Below are 21888 nucleotides of genomic sequence, written 5' to 3' on the forward strand. Positions count from 1 at the left end.
CTGAGTGACAGGGTCACAAGGAGCAGCGCGCAGGGTTTGAACCCACAACCCCAGGGTGCTGAGGCTGTAGATCCAACCACTGTGCCACACACTCCTCCTGCTGAGCAGCGCAAGCTAAATGCCGAGCCACCCATAGGAATAGAATTGGTGGCACAGCATTTAGCTCGCGCTGCTCAACAACGCAGCTTGATAAAAGAGGGGGTAAATGAAACATCTTAAGTACTTTTTATACAGGGAACCAATACTTGCAAATGCGACGCAGCCCGTCCAGTTCCTATGGGCTGTATCACATTTGCCACGCCAGGACTCGCAACCACGGCTTTGTCAAACAGACCCTAAATTTTGTACCTGTGGGAAAAAAGATTTGGTTTATTTGGCCCTTAGAAGTTTGTAACGTGGAATATATAAAATAATATATTAATTCTTCATGCATTACATGAAACTTTCCCTACCGCATTTTTAATCTTTGCATCAGTGATACGTATAATTGCCTTCTTATAGTAAATCCCTGTTGGTAGCCTGCAGTGAATATCTTGTGAAACCATTAAAATATTAATGGAAATTAATATTAATTACATACAAATATTTTAATTTTAGAACATTAATATTTCATATGTCACATTGGTATGCAAAGTTAGAGAATCATTTCAATGGGGTTTTTTTTTGATAAGCTGATTGGTTTTTTATACTACTGCACGTCTGCACTGTCCTCTGGGCCAGCCTTAGAGATGGTTAGGACAGTGATTATGTTTATTCAAATCCCCGAATGAATGCAAATGAGATGCGGAACATAGTGAGCCCGATGAAAGTTTACCTTGTCTAATAGAATTTATAGTTTCCCTTGTCTATCTAGCATTCTCTTTAAGGGATCCCAGAACAATCTTACAGGTTAATCCCTTGTTCACACTAGGGTTTGACTCATATCAAACCTGGCGTGCTGAGGCACCTGAAGGCTGTCACTGACAAGGGGCTGTAAAGAGATGGACTGCCACTGATCTGCTCTAAATGAGCCAGTTGCACATAGCTGATAAAACCAGAGATTTACAGGAGCAGACAGGGCTGAGTTAAAACAGGCTTCTCTCTCTATTGAAACACCGTCCGTCAGTTTAATCAGTCATCTCACCTGTCAGACTCAGACTGCTAAAACAATGGAGTGGTGTCTGAGCTTTGCTGGCAAAGGGGCAGATGTCAGATAACAGATCCTGATGTGCTGTCCTGATCTATGGGGGACTCACCAGCTCAATTTTCCTTTACTTGATTCTGATGGGGTTTCCAGGGCTCACAGTGCTCAGCAAAAAGACTGTGAAGACAAGGTAATGAATTAGGAGGAGAGGTATTGGACAATTCTGGTTCGATGATAGACGCGGTGGCTAGTCACTAAGGCGGTAATATCTGGGTTTATGGCATCATTTGTCTTCATTGCTTTGGAGAACTCCCTTTCCCTCCATCATTTTATGAGCTTTATATTATAAACTCTGCGTTTGAGTAAAGTTGCCCATCACAAGTGCCATACAAAGAGCTGAACATTTGTACTAGTAGACTAGCTGCACATTAAATAATGACAAGAAATATTGGAAACGAGTTGGCAGGTATACGAAAACGAGACTGCGAAGAAAAGAGCAGGTAGGATACTTAGCTGCCAAATTGCAGCATGCCAGAGCAGACAAAATTCAAAGGGAGGGTAATTATGAGGTTGATTAGGAAGTCTACGTAGGAATGTACTTTGAGGCTACTGGTACTTTATAAAGATACATAGGCATTTATGGGTTTTTATAAAATGCAGTAGCATCACAGACCTACAAAAATCATGATTAAAATGCAGCCATATACATTTACACCTACTGGGGGAAGCAGCTAAAGTATATGACTAGGGGTGTGTGTGTGTATGTATGTGTATGTATATATATATATATATATATATATATATACATACATACATACATACATACACACACACCCCTATATATATATAATCAGTGGCAGGGCAGACTGCCCAAGACACCATCTTGGCAGGGCCAGAAGCGCCTCTCCTCATCTCCAGCCCCTGCATACCTCTTGAAGTGTCAGCCTCGGCTCCCTTTTGATATCATTTCCTAATCGCAGGACCACGGCATAACATCAGAAGGGAGCTAAGGAAGGTGCGAGCAGGAAGTGAAAGATGCTGCTCATGCCGGCGAATATTTCAAGAAGGGTGCTCGAGCAGTGGAGAAGATGGGGAAGAGGAGGGGTGCATGATGCAGTGATGCTAGGTGCCACCATCCTGGGCGCCTCCCTTCCTCACTATGCCACAGTGTATAATATATATATATATATATATATATATATATATATATATATATATATATATAGGATTTTTATTGGATTTCAAATTATGAGGTCCTTTGCACTGGTAAGCACTGCAGCTGCTTACTAGGGGCCACACTATGATGTACCATGGTAATTTTTGTATGTGCGTATGCTACTCATCCATAGGTCTAGGGAGGAGAGTGGGCCTGGTCCAGGCTAATTGGCTAGCAAGCTACATTGTCATGCATTAAACAACTAGGGGCTGATTCTAGATAGAAAGACATGACACATAATGCACATATATGCACATAATAGATATTTACAGAAACGTTTAAGCAGGGGTCTCAAAGTCCCTCCTTGAGGGCTGCAATCCAGTCGGGCTTTCAGGATTTCCCCAATGAATATGCATGAGATCTATGTGCAAGCACTGCTTTCAATGCATATTCATTGGGGAAAACCCTACTGGAGGGACTTTGAGATCCCTGCTCTATAGGATACTGATCTTGGCGGCCGCCTAAGAAGCAGCTGCCAATCGCGTGTTAATCACGCATTAGTGTCCTTTGGAGAATTGAGGCTAGTTTTCTTGACAGACACCTTAAATGTAGGCCTGCATTTAAGGTGTCTGCCTTGCACCTACAGAAATGCATAGGGACACTTACTAACACCCAAGGACACTTCAGAGGGAAACCACAGGTATCTGTAAGCATCTCCATATTTTTATTATTTATTTTAATAATTTATGTACCACTTATAGCCTAAGTGGTTTACATTCAGGTACTCAAGCATGTTTCCCTAATTGTCCTAGTGGGCTCACACTCCATCTAATGTACCTGGAACAATGGAAGATTAAGTAGCTTGCATGGGATTTGAACATACAACCTCAAGGTGCTGAGACTGTAGCTCTCACCACTGCGCCATACACTCCCCATAGACATGTGACAGACACCTACAATGTAGGCGTCCTTTCCTGCCCAAGTTTGGTTTTTTTTTTTTGGGGGGGGGGGGGGTTTTAGAAAATGTGCATCCCGATTGGCTGCCAGACGGCAGTAGGACATCTACCGCTGTCTGAAATTGGGACACATGGTTAGAGAATCAAACCCTTAGTGCATGCTTAGTTCATGAGTCCTTACCGCCTACAGAATGGGTGACAATGGCCACATGCTTAGGGTTACCAGATTTTAGTTGACTAAAATCCAGACCCATAGCCTGTGTCGGTTCCTTGTTCCCTTATCACCAAGGTGGGCATTGAAAAAACAACGTTCATTAATAGAAATAAAGACTTCGCGTCAAGTACATCACCTCTGCAGTATTTTTCTTTGGTTTTCTGTTGCTTGATGTCTACTGCAGTTCAGTTGGATTTCTTTCTTGGTGCCCTTCAGAAAAAAAGCATGCCACTCAATTCTCTGATTCAATCCCAACGGCCACACACTTTTCAACAAAATAAATTCCATCTCTGCTCATTCTGATGTCTTCTTCTATCATCCCCCCGACACTGGGAAGGAATCACGGAATCTAATACACTGTACTTTAAATCTTTAAAGCTGTGACATTGTTGAACACAGTACTGACATAATGTATCCACACCTTTACCGTGATCAATGTTATATCTATGCCAGTGGTCCCCAACCCTGTCCCGGAGGACCACCAGGCCAATCGGGTTTTCGGGATAGCCCTAATAAATATGCATGGAGCAGATTTGCATGCCTGTCACTTCCATTATATGCAAATCTCTCTCATGCTTGGCGGTCCTCCTGGACAGGGTTGGGGACCACTGATCTATGCTCAAAAAGGCATGTTTTTAAAGGTTGGGAGGTCTGACCTATATAACATACTTGACAAATATAGACCACATACGATGGTACGACGCTTCAAAAGTACTGTTCATCGTGAAGGAACTTTCATACTATGCCCTTCCATCATATTATCACAAACCCCATATCTTCTACATGTAAAGTGCTCTCCCATACCTTGATAGGGTTCTGTCCACATGTCAGACTTGCACAGCTGATCTTTTAAATTGAAATCTCTACTGTAGACAAGAATACAATCCATTCTCTTAAATCCTTGAGATATATGAATCATCTTCCAGTATTTTTTAATACTTTTTTCTCCCCCCTGTTCCACAACAGGGTTACATATGATGACCCCCTTTCACAAAACCACGAAAGCGGTTTTTAGCGCAAGCCAGCATGCTGAATGCTCTGCGCTGCTCCCAGCGTTCATAGGAACTCTATGAGCATTGAGAGCAGCACAGAGCATTCAGTGCACCGGCCTGGGCTAAAACCCGCTTTTGCGGTTTTGTAAAAGGAGGGGAAATGCCTTTCAGTGATCATGCTATAACAATTTATTTTTGTATAGTTAATTGTTAACTTAATTGTTATCCTTGTATTTCTTGTATGAGAGAATAGGGAGGACAAATGTTTTAGTGCAGTTCATCAAGGACCCATCATTAGTCATAGGTTTGACATACCTGTCCTGTTCTTAGACTACTTCAATCTGAAACTGACAGAGGGAGGGAGCATCATGGAAGGGAAAAATCAGCCCCACCACTAGGAACATGGAGAATGTTGATAGGGCAGTGGAGGGTGTTTTCTGATATTTGAGAACTTGAGGAACTACTAGAGATAGCTTTTGTTTGTGGAGGTGTTCTCTTGATTGAATTGATATTCTGATTGTAAAGTATTTATTTGTTTCTCTTTGTATGTTTTATGTAAACTGTTTAGGTGTTTGCGGGTTGGAAATTTTTTAAATAAATAAATAAAATAACACGATAGAAAGACATGACATATATGCACATAATAGATATTTACAGAAACGTTTAAGATATGATGAAGATAGGAAACAGAAATATAATAAATTAGGAAGAGTATAACCAGTGGTGTACCAAGGGCGTGGTGGGAGGGGCGGTCTGCCCCGGGTGCAGGCCATGAGGAGGTTTTCCCAGCCTTGGCGTCATGGTCCAGGAAATTTCCCTTCAAATGGCCCGGCACCAAGGCTCTGGGTAGTCCCCAAAGCCCAACACGTCTTCCCCCTTCTCTCTGCGCCAGTCCGACGTCACACTGAATCACTGCCAGCCTCGGCAGTGACTCCGCAATTTTGCCCATGGCTCCCCTTCCTGCTTTCCATCTGCCGTGGTCCACCCGGCAGACGGAAAGTAAGAAGATGAGCCATGACAACGCTGCTGAATCACTGCCAAAGCCGGCAGTTTTCTCAGCGTGACAGAAAATGAGGATGATAAACATCTAGTCCACATGATAGCCTAGCAGACAGACTTCCCAAGGAGCCAGTTTTTGGGTGCAGATCACAAACTAGATGACGCCACACTAACTAATTATGCGCAATCACCAACATACACAGCACACAAGCAAACAGTGCATGCGAGGGTGACCTCTAAATATTATCTAGTCAAGCTGAAATTTGACACATGAGTAAGACATATCAAGTGGGCAAAAATAAGGTTGATTTTTTTTTTTTTTTGTATAAAACAATGGACCAACCTAATTAGCCCTTTACACACCTTTGAGACCTCTAAGGTCCTCTCAAGGAGTATCGCTATCTGTACTCTCTTTAAAATAAATTTATGATGTGATACCTGCCAATGAGCCTTCTCAGGAGTATCTCCCCTGCTCTCGATCTTACTTTCAGAGGGGCTATGTCTAACACATATAGAGAATGATATGAGGATGGGACCCACACTTAACTATGGGACATGGACTGGGACAAAGCCTGCAGGGCAGAACGGGATCCGGAAGGTTCGCCCCCCACATTTCGCCCCCAGCAATTCGCCCCTCACATTTCGCCCCCCACATTTCGCCCCCAGACACATTTCGCCCCCACACATTTCGCCCCCACACATTTCGCCCCCCGGATGTTTCGCCCCCACACATTTCGCCCCCACACATTTCGCCCCCACATTTCGCCCCCACACATTTCGCCCCCGTCTCGGAGCGCAAATCCTTACCTCGGAGCGCAAATCAGTCCAGCTACTGTTGTGAGCGCGAGAGAAGCCAAGGGGGATCGAGGCTTGGCCAAAGCGAGACAGCGTCCCGCGAGAGCTGTGCGCGAGCGAAGCCAATGGGGGGGTAGGGAGTCGAAGCCTGGGGATGAAGGGGGATCGGGGCTTGGGCCGAAAGGGAACATGAGCTGTGCGCGAGCGAAGCCAAGGGGGGGTAGGGAGTCGAAGCCTGGGGATGAAGGGGGATCGGGGCTTGGGCCGAAAGGGAACATGAGCTGTGCGCGAGCGAAGCCAAGGGGGGGTAGGGAGTCGAAGCCTGGGGATGAAGGGGGATCGGGGCTTGGGCCGAAAGGGAACATGAGCTGTGCGCGAGCGAAGCCAAGGGGGGGTAGGGAGTCGAAGCCTGGGGATGAAGGGGGATCGGGGCTTGGGCCAGAGCGAGACAGCGTCCCACGAGCGTACGCCGCGCGCCTCCGACGAGCCGCAGGTCCGCCGAAAGGGAACATGAGCTTATCCCGCTGGAGCGCGCTGATAAGTGCAGCAAGGCCTGAAGTAGGGGAAAACGCTCAGGGGCGAAAGGTGCGTGGGCGAAATGTATGTATAGTCGCCAGTGCTAAATTCGGCCAATCTGGCGCCAATGACTTTGCAAAATTCACCAGAGCTTCTATAAATATGACATGTTCTTGCCTCTTGGTCATTTAGTCCTTTCGATTTCCTGATTAACTGATCTGTGTAGTGATTTATTTAGTTATGGAATCAGTTCTTTCAAAGCGTGGCAAGAAGAAGCTAGTTTACGAAAATCATATTTATGTATTCTCTAAACGAACAGCAGATGACAGACATGCTATTTGGGTATGCGAAAAGCGGTCAAGGTGTAAAGGACGCGTTTGGACTGAAGGAATTGATGGCGAAGTTGTGAAAATCGTAAATATACATAATCATGCAGCACAGGCAGCAAGGCCTGAAGTAGTTCGATTAATCAATGAAGTTACTTCCAGGGCAAGGTCGACACAGGAGACGCCACAGCAGATTCTTAGTGAGGTCATTTCAGGCAGCCATGCAAACGTTGGAGCGCTTCTGCCTAGAAAAGATTCGCTAAAGAGATCAATTCGATCGTCAAGACAAGTCGAGGGTATGCCGCGGCTGCCTCAAACCATTGATCAACTCGTCATCCCGCCAGAATTTCAGGAGATCATTATCAATGGCGTCCAACAGCAATTTCTTTTGTGGGACTCGGGTAAACTTTTCTTTTCAAGCTATTAGCATTATGTACTCGTACATGTAGGCGTTATTTGCTCGCATTTTATATCACTTTGTGGCACATAAAATGGCCCAAAATTTCTTAATTTATTAGAATTGGTCAAACAAGTATGTCTGAGTCTTCTAAGCCGTTTTAAGCGTTATCTTGAATTATTGTTGCTATATAATCTTCCACATTTAATTTTACTAAATTACTTGGTACAATTTTTGGTAGAATTTTAGTAGAATTTGTGAAACATTCCATTAACGTAATAGCTCAAAAAAATGAAGAAAAAATATTTTTTTTGTCTTTCGGAATTTTTTGATGCCAGCGAATAGAGCTCGTCGAAAAATGGTGTTTTTTCTGCACCCCTGACTATTTCTGACCCTTTTTTGGACTTTGAAAAGCCCATGTATGTCCCGTCCCAACTGAGGGGTTTCCTCCATCCACCGCCTAAATTTATGCCTAAATTATTTTTATTTTTATTCAGGGACTGGAACCAGCCGAATATTGATATTTGGAACGAGGGATAATCTCCACTCGTTGGCACAGAGCAGTGAATGGTTCGCTGATGGCACGTTTTCTACTGCACCAGCTTTGTTCGAGCAGCTTTATACGATTCATGCAGTTCACGGTGGTGTCATCATTCCAGCATTGTACGCGCTGTTGCCGAACAAGACCCGAACAACCTATCGACAGATGCTGCAGCAGCTTAAGAATATGCAGCCAGGTCTCCAACCGCAGCAGTTGATGACCGATTTTGAACAAGCTGCAATTCAAGCGTTTGAAATCGAGTTTCCTAACATGGAGAAAACAGGCTGCTTCTTCCACTTGTCGCAGTCAATATGGCGAAGAGTTCAGAATGAAGGATTGAAAGTGCGCTACCAAAATGACCACGAATTTGCCCAGTGGATCCGCATGATACCAGCTCTTGCTTTTCTGCCTCCGGCCATTGTTGTGCAATCATTTGAAGAGCTGCTGGAAGATCCCAAATTTCCAGAAGAAGCACTACCCATTGCCAACTATTTCGAGGACACCTACATTGGTCGAATGAACCGAAGAGGACGCCAGAATCCATTGTTTCCAGTTGTGTTTTGGAATGTTCATCAACGAACGTTGAAAGGCCAACATCGGACGAACAATGACGTCGAGGGCTGGCATCGCAGCTTTCAAGAAACCTGCGGCTCACTTTTCCCCAATATATACCGCTTCATCAACTGCTTGAAAAGACAGCAAGGCCTTCACAATTTTGAAATCACGCAGATTATAGCAGGCAATCCTGTCAATGCGCGAAACAAGAAATACGCGGCTATTTCTGCAAGAATTCGGCGTATTGTGGAGGACTTGGACAATCGAAATTTGATCGACTATCTCAGAGGAATAGCATACAATTTTGAATTTTGATTGACGTTCACTGTATTTCATTTTACTTGTTATTTGACTGTGTTGTGTTTGGACTGTTATTTCATTTGACATGTTAGTTTTTGTTCACTTTATCACTTCATTTTACTTGTTATTTGACTGTGTTGTGTTTGGACTGTTATTTCATTTGACAGGTTAGTTTTTGTTCACTTTATCACTGTATTTCATTTTACTTGTTATTTGAATGTTATTTGACTGTTTTGTTTAGCACAGTAAAAAATAAAAAAAATTAAATCATAAACATCACAGAAATCAATGACTTCGCTCTGGGGATAAAGGAGACATCTCCACCAAATTTTCGATTTTTGAAACAAATCACCATTTTAACATGATAAAATGAAGCAAAAAAAGTTAATTATGTATTTTGGTCCTCTCAAATTCAGAAAAATCCTGTTTTAGCCCAGCCTCTTGTTTCCAACAGTGGCCAATCCAGGTCATGCCCAATATATGCTCTCTGCAAATGGTGTGCACTCTTCACAGGGAGCGCATATTCTTCATGGTGCATAAAAGAAGCCAAAATGTATACAAATTTCAAGTTTATTTAGCTTTGATATACTGCGTTAATTACCAAAGAGGTTTACATTGTACAAAATTTAAAATATAAGTAAAAATGGGGTAGTAAAAAGACAGACTGCATGGTATTAAAGACAAAACACGCTAAAAGGGGAAAATGGTTGGGACACATTGCATAAAAAGAAAGGGGCATGGGGAAAAGAAGAGGGAGAAATGGAATGTCTGATATGTGGCCATTGCCTGAGTCTCATGAGTAATTAAACCTAGGTATAGATCTTTAAAGAGAAAGGTTTTGAGGCTAGATTTGGAGTTGTTGCAGTTAGTTTCCTGCCTTGCTACAATCCCTCATGCCATGCTTGCCACACAATGTTTAACGTTCCATGTGTGCATGACACACATAGCACGGAGCTCTGGCCCAAGCCCCGATCCCCCTTCATCCCCAAACTTCGACTCCCTACCCCCCCTTGGCTTCTCTCGCGCTCACAACAGTAGCTGGACTGACCTACCCCCCCTTGGCTTCGCTCGCGCACAGCTCATGTTCCCTTTCGGCCCAAGCCCCGATCCCCCTTCATCCCCAGACTTCGACTCCCTACCCCCCCTTGGCTTCTCTCGCGCTCACAACAGTAGCTGGACTGACCTACCCCCCCTAGGCTTCGCTCGCGCACAGCTCTCGCGGGACGCTGTCTCGCTTTGGCCAGGTGCTCCTGCTTGGATAATCACTGGCGTGTATGGGGGGAGGGGAAAGTAGCCGTGTTCAGCACACACATCCCACCCTTCTCTAATACAGCTGTCTAATGCTGCAGTTGATTGCATCTCTCCAGAAGCCTCGATCCCCCTTGGCTTCTCTCGCGCTCACAACAGTAGCTGGACTGATTTGCGCTCCGAGGTAAGGATTTGCGCTCCGAGACGGGGGCGAAATGTGTGGGGGCGAAATGTGGGGGCGAAATGTGGGGGGGGCGAAATGTGGGGGCGAAATGTGTGGGGGCGAAATGTGTGGGGGCGAAACATCCGGGGGGCGAAATGTGTGGGGGCGAAATGTGTGGGGGCGAAACATCCGGGGGGCGAAATGTGCGGGGGCGAAGTGTGAGGGGCGAATTGCTGGGGGCGAAATGTGGGGGGCGAAACTTCCGTGAACCGGGCAGAACAGAGTCAGAACCTGCAGGAACAGGACAGGAACATGGACAGAGCCCATGGGACCAACTTTGTCCCTGTGTAATTCTCTAAAAAGCTTGAGACTGGTATCAATATGTAAAAACATAACACATCTTAGACAATTGGCAACTGAATTCAATGATTTTAAAAAACTGCATAAGCTGCTTATGGATTTAAATGAACTACTGTTAAATGACATCATTTGTGTCTTATATACCAAAGTCCATAAATTCCACATAAAATACAAAACAACTTAGTGGGAAAAGAAATTTTACAATTAAAATCTCTACCAGAACAGGGGCGTCAGACTTATTGAGCTGATTTTACCCACTAGCAGTTTCTAGCTTGGGATGCCACGCTGAATGGCCCACACTGCTCCCGACACTCATAGAGTTCCTATGAGCATCGGGAGCAGCATGGGCCATTCAGCGCGGCTCTCTGCGCTAGAAACTGCTGTTGCAGATTCGTAAAAGAGGGGGTATGTTTAGATCAGCCCATGTCCCGCCCAAATCCCGCCCTCACCACTCTTCCTAAAACACCCCTTTTAACTCTGGTCGTACAGCAGCACTGACTAGGCCTGAGTTGTTTTTAGGTACGTCTAAAACCCGTTTCGATTATCGGCACTTGGGCGACTTGTCTTTTACATCATCCAAGTACCGATTTAGGCAGGTTTTTAGACGTATTTATTTTTTCATCATGAGCCCCATAGGGATTTAAAGGGCTCCGGGGCTTTTGCTGCTAGCGTAGCTTGTAAAAAGTGGGGCGGGGGGGTTGAGAGTAGAAATGGATGTTTGTAAATTTAAAATGAAATCAAAGGCACTACTCTTTATGGATTACTTTTGCTGATGTTATTCTGCTAGTCCCTTGTGAGGAATTTGGGGAGAGAAATGTTAAATTTTGATCAGTATTTTATGTGAAACTATGTATGTAAGGTTATTGAAATCATGGATGTGTATTGTACACCGCTTTGAATTGACTATTTAAGCAGTATAGATATTTTTTAAAAAGATAAAGAACACAGATAGTCCCATTTAAACAGCTAATACAGCTTATTAAATTGGGGCATTAAATTCACAATAGTGGTAATGCCTAAGAAATGCTTATAAAAAGAAAGAAATAGTTTTAGTTGCAAAATAGCTTTAAAAATGTTAATACTGCTCCTTTCAGTCATATCTGACATATTTGACTATATTTACAAAATGGGAAAAAAAAAGAAAGATATGCTCAGAGGATGAGTGAATAGTCTAAAACCTCTTGCTTTTATGTCTCTACTGGTTTGAACAAACTTTCACAGAGAAATTTAAGCCTGAAGGCATGGCAGCACTGTAAAGATCAGCCATCTCCCAAAACAAAACGAGCATACTAAAAATATACAGAATTTTGTGGTTTCATAGCATGTAGATATTAAAACAAGACAGTATATGTTATCCCATAGTGCCACGTGTGATAGCAATGGGAAGTACATTTCTTGGCTCGTATATTTGATGAGCTCAGATTTAGTCTGGCTTTTCCCTAACCTACTGAAGCAATTGAAAAGGTCACTAACCCCAAAATTGCATTTTTATTTAAGAAAAGCTTATTTCCCTAGATACAAGGTATTTTTTAATTTTTTTTTTTATTATTAAACAAGCCAGTAGGCACATATGAAATAACACACAAGAATAACGCAATCCACTGCAGCATAGGTTAAGTTCTTATTTATAGGTATGTGCTGGTGATGTTGGAAATAGGGATGATAGCCATCTGTGATATGGTTATAGGGTGATATAAATGCATTATTATGATGCTGCTGTTTTCATATGAAATGGTTCTTATTATCCTGCTGTTCACCACTTTGAATGACCTCTATATAGGTAGAGTACCTAGAGACATGGGTAATCTTTTACTAAAGTGTGATCGTTTTGCAGTTACCATATAGTAATTGCCCAGATTAGCAGACAATGATTGCAAAGCCTCTGTGTTAAATATTTGTACCATTTCTAGTATCTGACCATGCAGTTAACACTTTTTACGAAGCTGCATTAGCGGTTTAATGCGCATAATAGCGCACGCTAATTTGAAGACTGCGCTAGCCGCTACCACCTTCTCTTGAGCAGGCGGTAGTTTTTCGGCTAGCGCAGGGTTATCCTTGTGTAGCGCAGGTGTCATCCTTGTGTAGATATAGTAGGTAATCATCCAAATCAGAATGGATTTGGATGAGTTTAATCAAGTCTTTAGTCGATTGAGCAGTTGTAATCTACATATTCAATCTGAAAAGACATTTTTCATATTCTAATATTCAATTTTTGGATATTGGTATTTTTCAGCATGACCATGTTTATTACTAAGACTTTCATTAAACCAACGGATAGAAGTACTTTTCATTCATATAAAAGCTGTCATCCAATCCAAGACATCTTAAAAATAGCTTACCATTTTCTCAACTGCTTCAGATTAGAAGAAATTGTTCTGCATTAAAAGATTTCAAAAAGCAATCAAAGGAATTGAATAATAGAGGTTATTCAAAGACCATTTTGAAAAGAGCTTGAAAAGGAATTGAAATAATAGAGGTTATTCAAAGACCATTTTGTAAAGAGCTTATAAGCAGCCAAGGTATGTGATTGGACGATGCTGTTTCAGTCATCACCTAAGGATTTTTTAGATCCAATTGAAATATGTATTTTAAGATTGCATTTTAAGAATATTTGAATAAGAAACCAAAAATGTGCTTAAAAGATATTTGGTAATATCAACAAATGGCTTTGAACCTTCACTTAGAGTGTTTCAACAATCCTTCAAAAAATACTCTTAGATAACCTCTTCTCATTTGCTCTCTTTCATTTCGCATGTATCACAGTCATATTAGCCGATTTGCCATAGACCTCAGAACCACCACTCCTCCATCCGTTATAATATATTTCACTGGGGAACTTACTGTGCCAATCCTCATTTTGATCTTTAAATTTTAGTTTTTAATTGAAACTTTCACTTATCTTATAGTAGTATATCTTTTTTTTTTTTTAGTTCAAAATATTTTTATTGATTTATCTTTCTCTTTATTATTTAGGTTCCAACCGCAAATCGCTAAATAATAAAGAGAAAGATATACTACTATAAGATAAGTGAAAGTTTCAATTAAAAACTAAAATTTAAAGATCAAAATAAGTATAGCAATTGAGTACTTTATGTGGAAAGTCATATAAATGTAAAAAGCTGTAAAGCCTTTGACCAATGAGGATTGGCACAGTAAGCTCCCCAGTGAAATATATTATAACGGATGGAGGAGTGGTGGTTCTGAGGTCTATGGCAAATCGGCTAATATGACTGTGATACATGTGAAATGAAAGAGAGTAAATGAGAAGAGGTTATCTTAAGAGTATTTTTTGAAGGATTGTTAAAAGATATTTGGAGCATTGAGATTAAGCAGCAGATTTCTGCGTCTCAATGGCCACAAATTTGGACTTGGAGGATGAGATGTACAGTGTCAGCATCTATAAGACAAACATGGTTTTTTTGTTGCATAGAAGTTTTGGATTCCTTTTAGATTACAAAAATTAGATAGTTCTAAGTCAAATAGATGCTGGCACTGTCATCTCGATATAGGGACACTGGATCATCTGCTTTTCTTTTGTCCCTTAATACTTAAATTTTGGCAATCCATTTGGAGTCAAATCAATAGAATACTGAAAATCCAGTGGCATTGACATATGATACAGTGCTGTTTGGCACGTTAATGAGGGCCAAGAGTCCAATAACTTCCCATAACAACAAATTACTTTTCATCATGATGGGAGTCGCTATACAACTTATTCTGAAAAACTGGAAAAATTGGGATAGATTAAACTATAGTTTTTGGTGGGGATCCTTGTGCCAAACTTATAAATTTGAACATATGAGAGCAATACAATTGGGACATTATAAAAAAATTAAGGATGTTTGGGACCCATTGACAAAATTTTGTAAAGCTTGATTATTGGATTTAGCCCTTTGATTATATGCATCCAGGATGGGTGGGTGGAAGGGGGGTATGTAATTAATTTATTATTGTATTGCAAGGATGTTTATCTTGTTCATTTGCATTATATTAAATGTTTTTACACTTTTAGGAAGGATGGGTGGGGATGGGGAGGGGGTTATGTATTTATTGTATCATTAGAAGGAATTGAGTGCTGTCTATTGAGCTAATTAATTGATAATATGTTATACTTTATGCTGGTTTTAAAATTAATAAAAATTAAAAAAAAAAAAAGATTGTATTTTAAGTATTTGGCACATTCACCAGCACTGGCATGCATCAGAGAAAGATGGGACATAAGACAGCTATATCCTGTTTTCAAGAATAGTAACCTTCTCGCCACATACGTGTAAGATAAAAATTTCAAGGACATTTTAAGCCCAGCCATGTTATCCAGCAGATTGGTAGGGCACTTTAAATGCAGGACTAACCACATTTGTAACATCACGTTGCAGTTGAAGACCTTTGTGAATCTAACTGATGGGAAGAAATATGATTTGAGAACATTGAGCAACTATAAATCCCGATTTTGTGGTATATACCATATTTTGCCCCTGCCAGCTGCTATATGTCAGCATGACATCAAGATTGTTTAATATAAAAATGTTTGAACATAAATCAAACATTAAATGTAAGATTATTAAAGAAAATTTATGAAAATTTGAATCATCGGTTTGAAGATTTGTGTTGTTTTGTAATCTATAGGGAGCTGATATACAAGAATGGTAGTGATAGATTAAGTAGATTCCATCAGCTGGAGGTGAAATGGATTAACAGATTGCAATCATTGGAGCCCAAGGGGGCTCATAATCAAAATGGAAATACGTCTAAAATCCCACTTGGATGATCAAAAAAGACAGGTTGTACAAGGGCCGATAATCGAAACGGGTTTTAAACATATCTAAAAATAGTTTAGGCCTTTTCAGTGCTGCTGTACGCCCAGAGCTGAAAGGGGCATTTTAGGAAGCATGGTGAGGGTGGGATTTGGACGGGACATGGGCTGACCTAGACTTAGTCGTACTGCAAGTATAACCAAAAGTTTAACGAGATTGCCTAGACAGAACTTGTACATAGTGACTTAGACGATATAAAACCAGGTTTAAATGTCCAGAAGGTATCCAAAATGACCAGATAACCACCGCAGACACAAAGTACAGACCCCCACACACTCTCCCAGTGATCACTGCCTCCCCCCCATACCATAAAAATCAGAATAAAAACGTGCATACGTGCCTTGAGAACATCAGCATCTAGCATAGGAAAGCCTAGTAGAGATGCACAGAGGTGGCTTAAGTAGTCTGGGGGGGTAGACTAGTGAATCATAGAGAGGAGGACCCAGGCCCATAAGCCACTCTAACCACTGCATTCATGGTGAAACATGTGCACCTCCCGAACCTCCCAAAATCCTATTGTACTGCCATATAGGTGGCACCTGCAGCCATTAGGGCTATTGGGGTGGTAGACATGTGGGTCTAGTAGGTTTTGGGGGTGTTATGGGGGGCTCACTATGACCTATAAGGGAGTTGTGGTGAGATGTTTATATGGCACCCTTTTTGATAAGTTCACAGCAGTGCCCTGTAAGGTGCCCCACTACTCTGTTGACATGTCTGGGTGTCCAGTCCATTACTTTGCTGACCCAGTCCACATCCAAAAGGTCTTGTTCTAGGCGTTTTTGACTTGGACAAATTTTGGGATGAGAATGAGGTAGAATGATAGACAACTTAGCGGTCAGGGCAATCAAACGGCTGGACATAGAAGTAGACAATTCTCAAAAAAAAAAAAAAAAATTTGGGGACGTATTTTTCTAGAATAGACTTTTGACATGTTCGACTTTGGGCGACTAGCGACTTAGGCCCAAAACAGACTTTAGACATATTTTTTGATCATGCCCCTCTAAGATCTAAATTCATTTATTGACTGGAATGCTTTTCTGTAAATTGCTTGGGATTCCATTTTGATTTGCATATATGATGTCAGAGACTGTATTTAAATTTCAGCTTCTTATGTAGTGGGCACTATTATGCTCATTATGAGGGAAGAGCAACCTAAGTGAGTATTTTTTGAACAAGAATGTTCGGTCCAAATAATTTTTTTCCGTCAACTTTTGTTAATTTTTTTTATTTCAGGACAAAGTTGTATTTAATTGCAAGGGCAAAAACACATTAATCTCCTGAGGAAGCCAACAATGAGTTGTGTGAAACAACTTAAATTCCCAATAGGGACTGCTCAGCTGCTAAATGCCCTGGAGTACCTACATGGTTATGCTCTGTTTGTAACATCACATATACAGTATTATCAGACAGGTTCTAATAGTTATCAGAAATGTGATAAAGTTAAATGTTTGGAAAAGAATGAAAAAATATTTCAACTTAACAATTAACATGTGGTTTTTTAGTGCAGACTGATGAACAATACTGGAACATTATTTAAAGAAAGACAAGCTATGGGTCTTTTTTAAGAGCACTGAGGTCTCCTTTTTCTCTATAGTTTTGAATTACTTAGTTTGAACCATATTAGTGAGTTTGTTATTTTGATTTTTTTGGGGCACTAATTATCACTATGTAGAGTTGTCTGGCAAATCTGTTTATTCCCTTTTATTTATTTAGTGATTTATTCCATTTTATACTGTTCTCCCAGGGGAGCTCAGAACAGTTTACATGAATTTATTCAGGTACTCAAGCATTTTTCCCTGTCTGTCCCAGTGGGCTTACAATCTATCTAATGTACCTGGGGCAATGGGGGGATTAAGTGATTTGGCCAGGGTCACAAGGAGCAGTGTGGGTTTGAACCTACAACCGCAGGGTGCTGAGGCTGTAGCTGTAACCATTATGTCACTCTAGAAATCAAGAATTAGTAAAAGAGAGCCAAGTATAGCACAATCAAGCCATTGTGACATCATTGATGAAGCTGGCTCTTAGGCATTGGTGGAACAAGGCATTGTGATGTCACAATACCAGCTCTTGTTATCAGAGGCTGAAACTTTTCACACTATTCATTCATTCAATTTTCCATACTGTTCTCCCAGGGGAGCTCAGAACAATTTACATGAATTTATTCAGGTACTCAAGCATTTTTCCCTGTCTGTCCTGGTGGGCTCACAATCTATCTAATGTACCTGGGGCAATGGGGGGATTAAGTGATTTGCCCAGGGTCACAAGGAGCAGTGTGGGTTTCAACCTACAACCTCAGGGTGCTAAGGCTATAGCTTTAACCACTGTGCCACACTCTCCCCCCTGTGCAGCTCCTTCTACACAGGTTATAAATTATAGGCACACATTTAGGCAGTTGTTTTTCTCAGTGCATACATCCTCCTACCTGCCCTATACAGATTAACTCTCTACATATACTTTTATATTTCAACTTTTATTATTATTATTTTCCTATTTTTTCATTATACTCTGCTTTGTCAAATATGATACAGGTTTACACAAATTACTCTCTAATGGACTTTCTAAACATTCTATATTCTTCCTGAAATAGTTGGAAAATGTTCATAAATAGCATTGTCCCATCTTGACAGACTTCTGAAATCTTCCCCTTAACTTGCAATTTTGCTGTGATCTATATGCCTGGGTGTGTGTTTGATGGGAGCTATGAATTCTTGAGGGATTACACCATATAATGAAAAACTGAGGACATTTTTTTAGCGACACCCTATGCGAAGGAGGTTGACATAATTTAAATCTGTCCTGAAGCAATTTTAAATTAAACATGAATTGATATTAGTTAATTTGAGGGGAAGAAAGATGCATAGCACTTGTTTTTCGTATAAAATGAAATGCCTCAATTCAGTTTCTGCTCTTAGTAAGATATGCCCAGCTGTCTATTCTCCTGTTATGCCATTCTTGAATGCTCTGTTTCCAGTACAAACTAAGAGGTCAGTATTCAGCCAGCTTCTGAATGCAAAGAATCACACATATGATTTATCTTTATAATTTTATGCAGATTTTCAGCCAAACTTTGTGTTGAAGCTTGAACACTGAAAATGCTGGAATAGCATTATATGAATAACTTATCTCGTCAAAGTTATGCCTACTAAACAGTGCATAGAGGGAGAGGCCAGTTTTCAGTCCCCCGTTGTATCTGGGTATCTGCTGCCCAATGATATTATGAAAGAGGGGAGGCCGTGTTGTGTTAGAGTGATCCATAGAAACAGAGAAGATGACAGATACAAACAATACCGCCCCATCCATACCAACTACTCAGCTCTACAATCCCCTCCACTCTCTCTTTGAGACCCTCTATGATTATAAGAACATAAGAGTTGCCATACTGGAACAGAGCAAAGTATCATCAAGCCCAGTATCCTGTTTCCAAAAGTAGTCATCCATCCTAGAATAAGCAGTGGATTTTCCTAAATCCATTTTAATAAGGGCTTATGGACTTTTCTTATAGGAGATTATCTAAACCTTTTTAAAACCCTGATAAGTGAACTGCTTTCACCATATTCTCTGGCAATGAATTCCAGAGTTTAATTACATGCTGAGTGAAGAAATATTTTCTCGAGTTTGTTTCTACTACTTAGTAGCATCATTGCATGCCCCCTAGTACTAATAATTTTGTAAAGAGCAATTTTCAGGGTGTAATTAGCTTTCTCACCCCGAGCATGGGATTCTTCCTACCCTCAACAGATCTCGGTTGTTTAAATCCCCTGCGCAATCAATCCCAACAATTAATGCATACAAAAACTCCACAAAGGTGCCTTCACCAAGCTGTGCTCTGCCAGTTTTCAAATCACAAAAAATAACTTTTCAATTTCAAGTCCTGGAACCTGCAACCTGCTTGCACTACTTGGAAAGGTCCCCCCACAGGTCTCCTGTGATTATGCAAATTCAGAAGCAGTGATTCTTAATTCTTCTGTTACCCTTAGTTAAATTAGAAGCAGTAATTCCTGATTCTTCTGTTACTTTGTTTTGTGAGGCAACACCAGAGATTGCTTTTACTTCCCTCAAACTTCACTCTATGACCATGCCTTCAAACATGCCTAATTCCTCAGGCTCCCTTTCAATATCATTTACTAACATTTCTTCTGGCATTTCCACATCATATTCAGTACCTTCAGAAGAATGATTAGAGGCTTCAGTTCTGAGGTTTTCTACACGCTTGCTTTGGGAAGTACCGGTCTCTGTCTTCTGAATCCGGGTTTGCACAGGTCTGCTTCTCTCCAAGGATTCAGGTATGCTGTAAGTTTGTGGCTGCCTCCTTGGCCTAGAGACCACACCCTTTTCTCTAGCATTGGGCTGATTGGCTCTAGAAATAAAAGATTGAAGCTGAAGGATAGAAATGTTTCAGAGTTACAGTAAAAATAATATTGCTTGGTTAGCATAGCTGGTAAATGTTAAAGTTTTTGAATAGATATTTGCTCCAGAATAGAGGAAGTACCTATGACCTAGAGCATGTGAACAAAGTCAGCGTGCCCTAAATGAACACGTTGTTGCAAGATGTACAATGCACACTGGCATGTGATAACTAAGTCATTATTGTTGCTAGGGAAAATTATTAATGAAATAGGGTTAACAAGAAACCATGTGACTTGAAACTAACCAACAGAGCATTGCTGGAGTATGCAATTTATCACTGGACCCTAATGAAGCAATTATAATTCAATTTAATTGTTTCCTTCAGTGATGTCATAATCCCAATAAAATGGTCAGTCACTTGTAATTTGGGGAGATTCTTGGTTGGTATTCTACCATTTAGAAGAATGTCAAGAATTCTCAAGGCCTTGATGTTTTTTTTGTTGTTTTTTTTTTAACTTTTTTTATTGATATTTTGAACTTGACAATGTATACATTTGAAAAATAAAAAAAAACTGTATGAAAATACATTATTAACATCAGAATTATTACAATAAAGATTTTAAATCCCTTAACCTATAACAGTAATGATGTATATTATACTCTCAATATTATAAAATATTATGAAATTTATTCCTCTAAATAAATAATGTACCACCCCCCATCCCCCACCCCACCCTGGATGTGCAAAGGAATCTAACATAAAGAAAAAGGAATCACTTTGATTATAATGTGACAAAATTAGTTAATGGACCCCAAATCCCCTTAAAGGATTTAAAAAACCCTAAACGTTCTGCCATAATCTTTTCATATTTATATGTTGCACATACAGTTGCCCACCAAAAACTAAAATTAATCCTATCATGATGTTTCCAATTAGATGTGATCATTTGAACCCCTATTCCTGATAAGATCATGAAAAGGCGACTATTATTTCTATCCAAAGTGGGTTTATCATGAAGAATCGTTCCAGAAATTATTGCTTCATATGTCAAAGGAATAGAGGATTGAAGAATATTGTTAATTTGCCCCCAAATCGACTTCCAAAAGCCAAGTATCAATGGACAAAAAAACAAAAGATGATCCAAAGTCCCAATATCAATATGACAATGCCAACATTTATTAGATTTAGAACTATCTACTTTATTCAACCGAACTGGAGTCCAAAAAAATCCTATGTAATAAAAACAACCATGTTTGTCTCATAGATGCTGACATTGTACATCTTAATCTCCAAGTCCAGATTCGTGGCCAACGAGAAACAGAAATATGCTGTTTTAACTTGATACTAAGGCCTTGATGTTTAAAACTACACTTTTGTGTCTGGTAATTATTTTCTTAGCCTCCTCCAGAGATGGAAGAAAGGGCTGAGGGGGTATGAAACCTGTTCCTGTAGTCATTCAGAGCAAACACATCTAGCCCAGATATTCAATGCTGGGACTTTGGCCTGGTACTGGCATCAAATAGCCAGATTAGCCGCCAACCTGGAAGTTATGCAGGTACCATCAGATGTTCAATACCGGCATCCACATAGCATAGTAGGCAAAGATGGCACTGCCTTTAATGCATCCCACCTGCCCTTTTAGCTACGCAGGCACCAGCACTGAATACAGCCAGGGCCTGCATATATGCTGGTTCCTCCCCAACTCTGTGTCCAGACTGCCCTGATATAGCTGGGCAGTGCCACGATGGTTTGAGTCACTATGCAATGGTAGTGCCTGATTAAGGGCTACTGAATATCAGCAATTAGACCACTCAGTATGCTTTAAGCAGGCATAAGCCTTTCCCTCCTGCATAAAACCACGCTGAATATTGACCCCAGAGTTTTAAAATATGTAAAGGAAATATATACTGCTTGCTTTATAGATCCTGCCTTTCATAAGTCTTCCATAGTCTTCTATATAGTTTAAAAGGAAAAATGCAAGAGGAGATGTTGAAACAATACACAGCAGCAAGCAATTTTGTATTCAATGCATTATTAACAGCACAAATCACCTTTCCCTGCCACTTTTATCAAGTTTACTTTTCA

At 40.7% G+C, this 21888-nt stretch overlaps 1 long non-coding RNA gene across 4 annotated transcripts in view; it reads right to left on the minus strand.

The window, feature by feature from the left end:
• LOC117346780 overlaps window positions 1-21888 on the minus strand; it is a 60238-nt gene that overhangs the window by 19776 nt on the left and 18574 nt on the right. For 2 of the 4 annotated variants that reach the window (XR_004536659.1, XR_004536658.1), the window contains exons 3-4: window positions 19619-19812; window positions 3266-3659 (exon numbers count right to left, since the gene is read on the minus strand). This is a non-coding gene — a long non-coding RNA (uncharacterized LOC117346780). Of the gene's footprint in view, window positions 1-516; window positions 1301-3265; window positions 3660-19618; window positions 19813-21888 lie in introns of those variants that run through there. The other 2 variants (XR_004536660.1, XR_004536661.1) reach the window with 2 other exon arrangements.

Source organism: Geotrypetes seraphini, chromosome 12, assembly GCF_902459505.1.
Source record: "Geotrypetes seraphini chromosome 12, aGeoSer1.1, whole genome shotgun sequence".
Taxonomy (NCBI): Eukaryota; Metazoa; Chordata; class Amphibia; order Gymnophiona; family Dermophiidae; genus Geotrypetes; species Geotrypetes seraphini.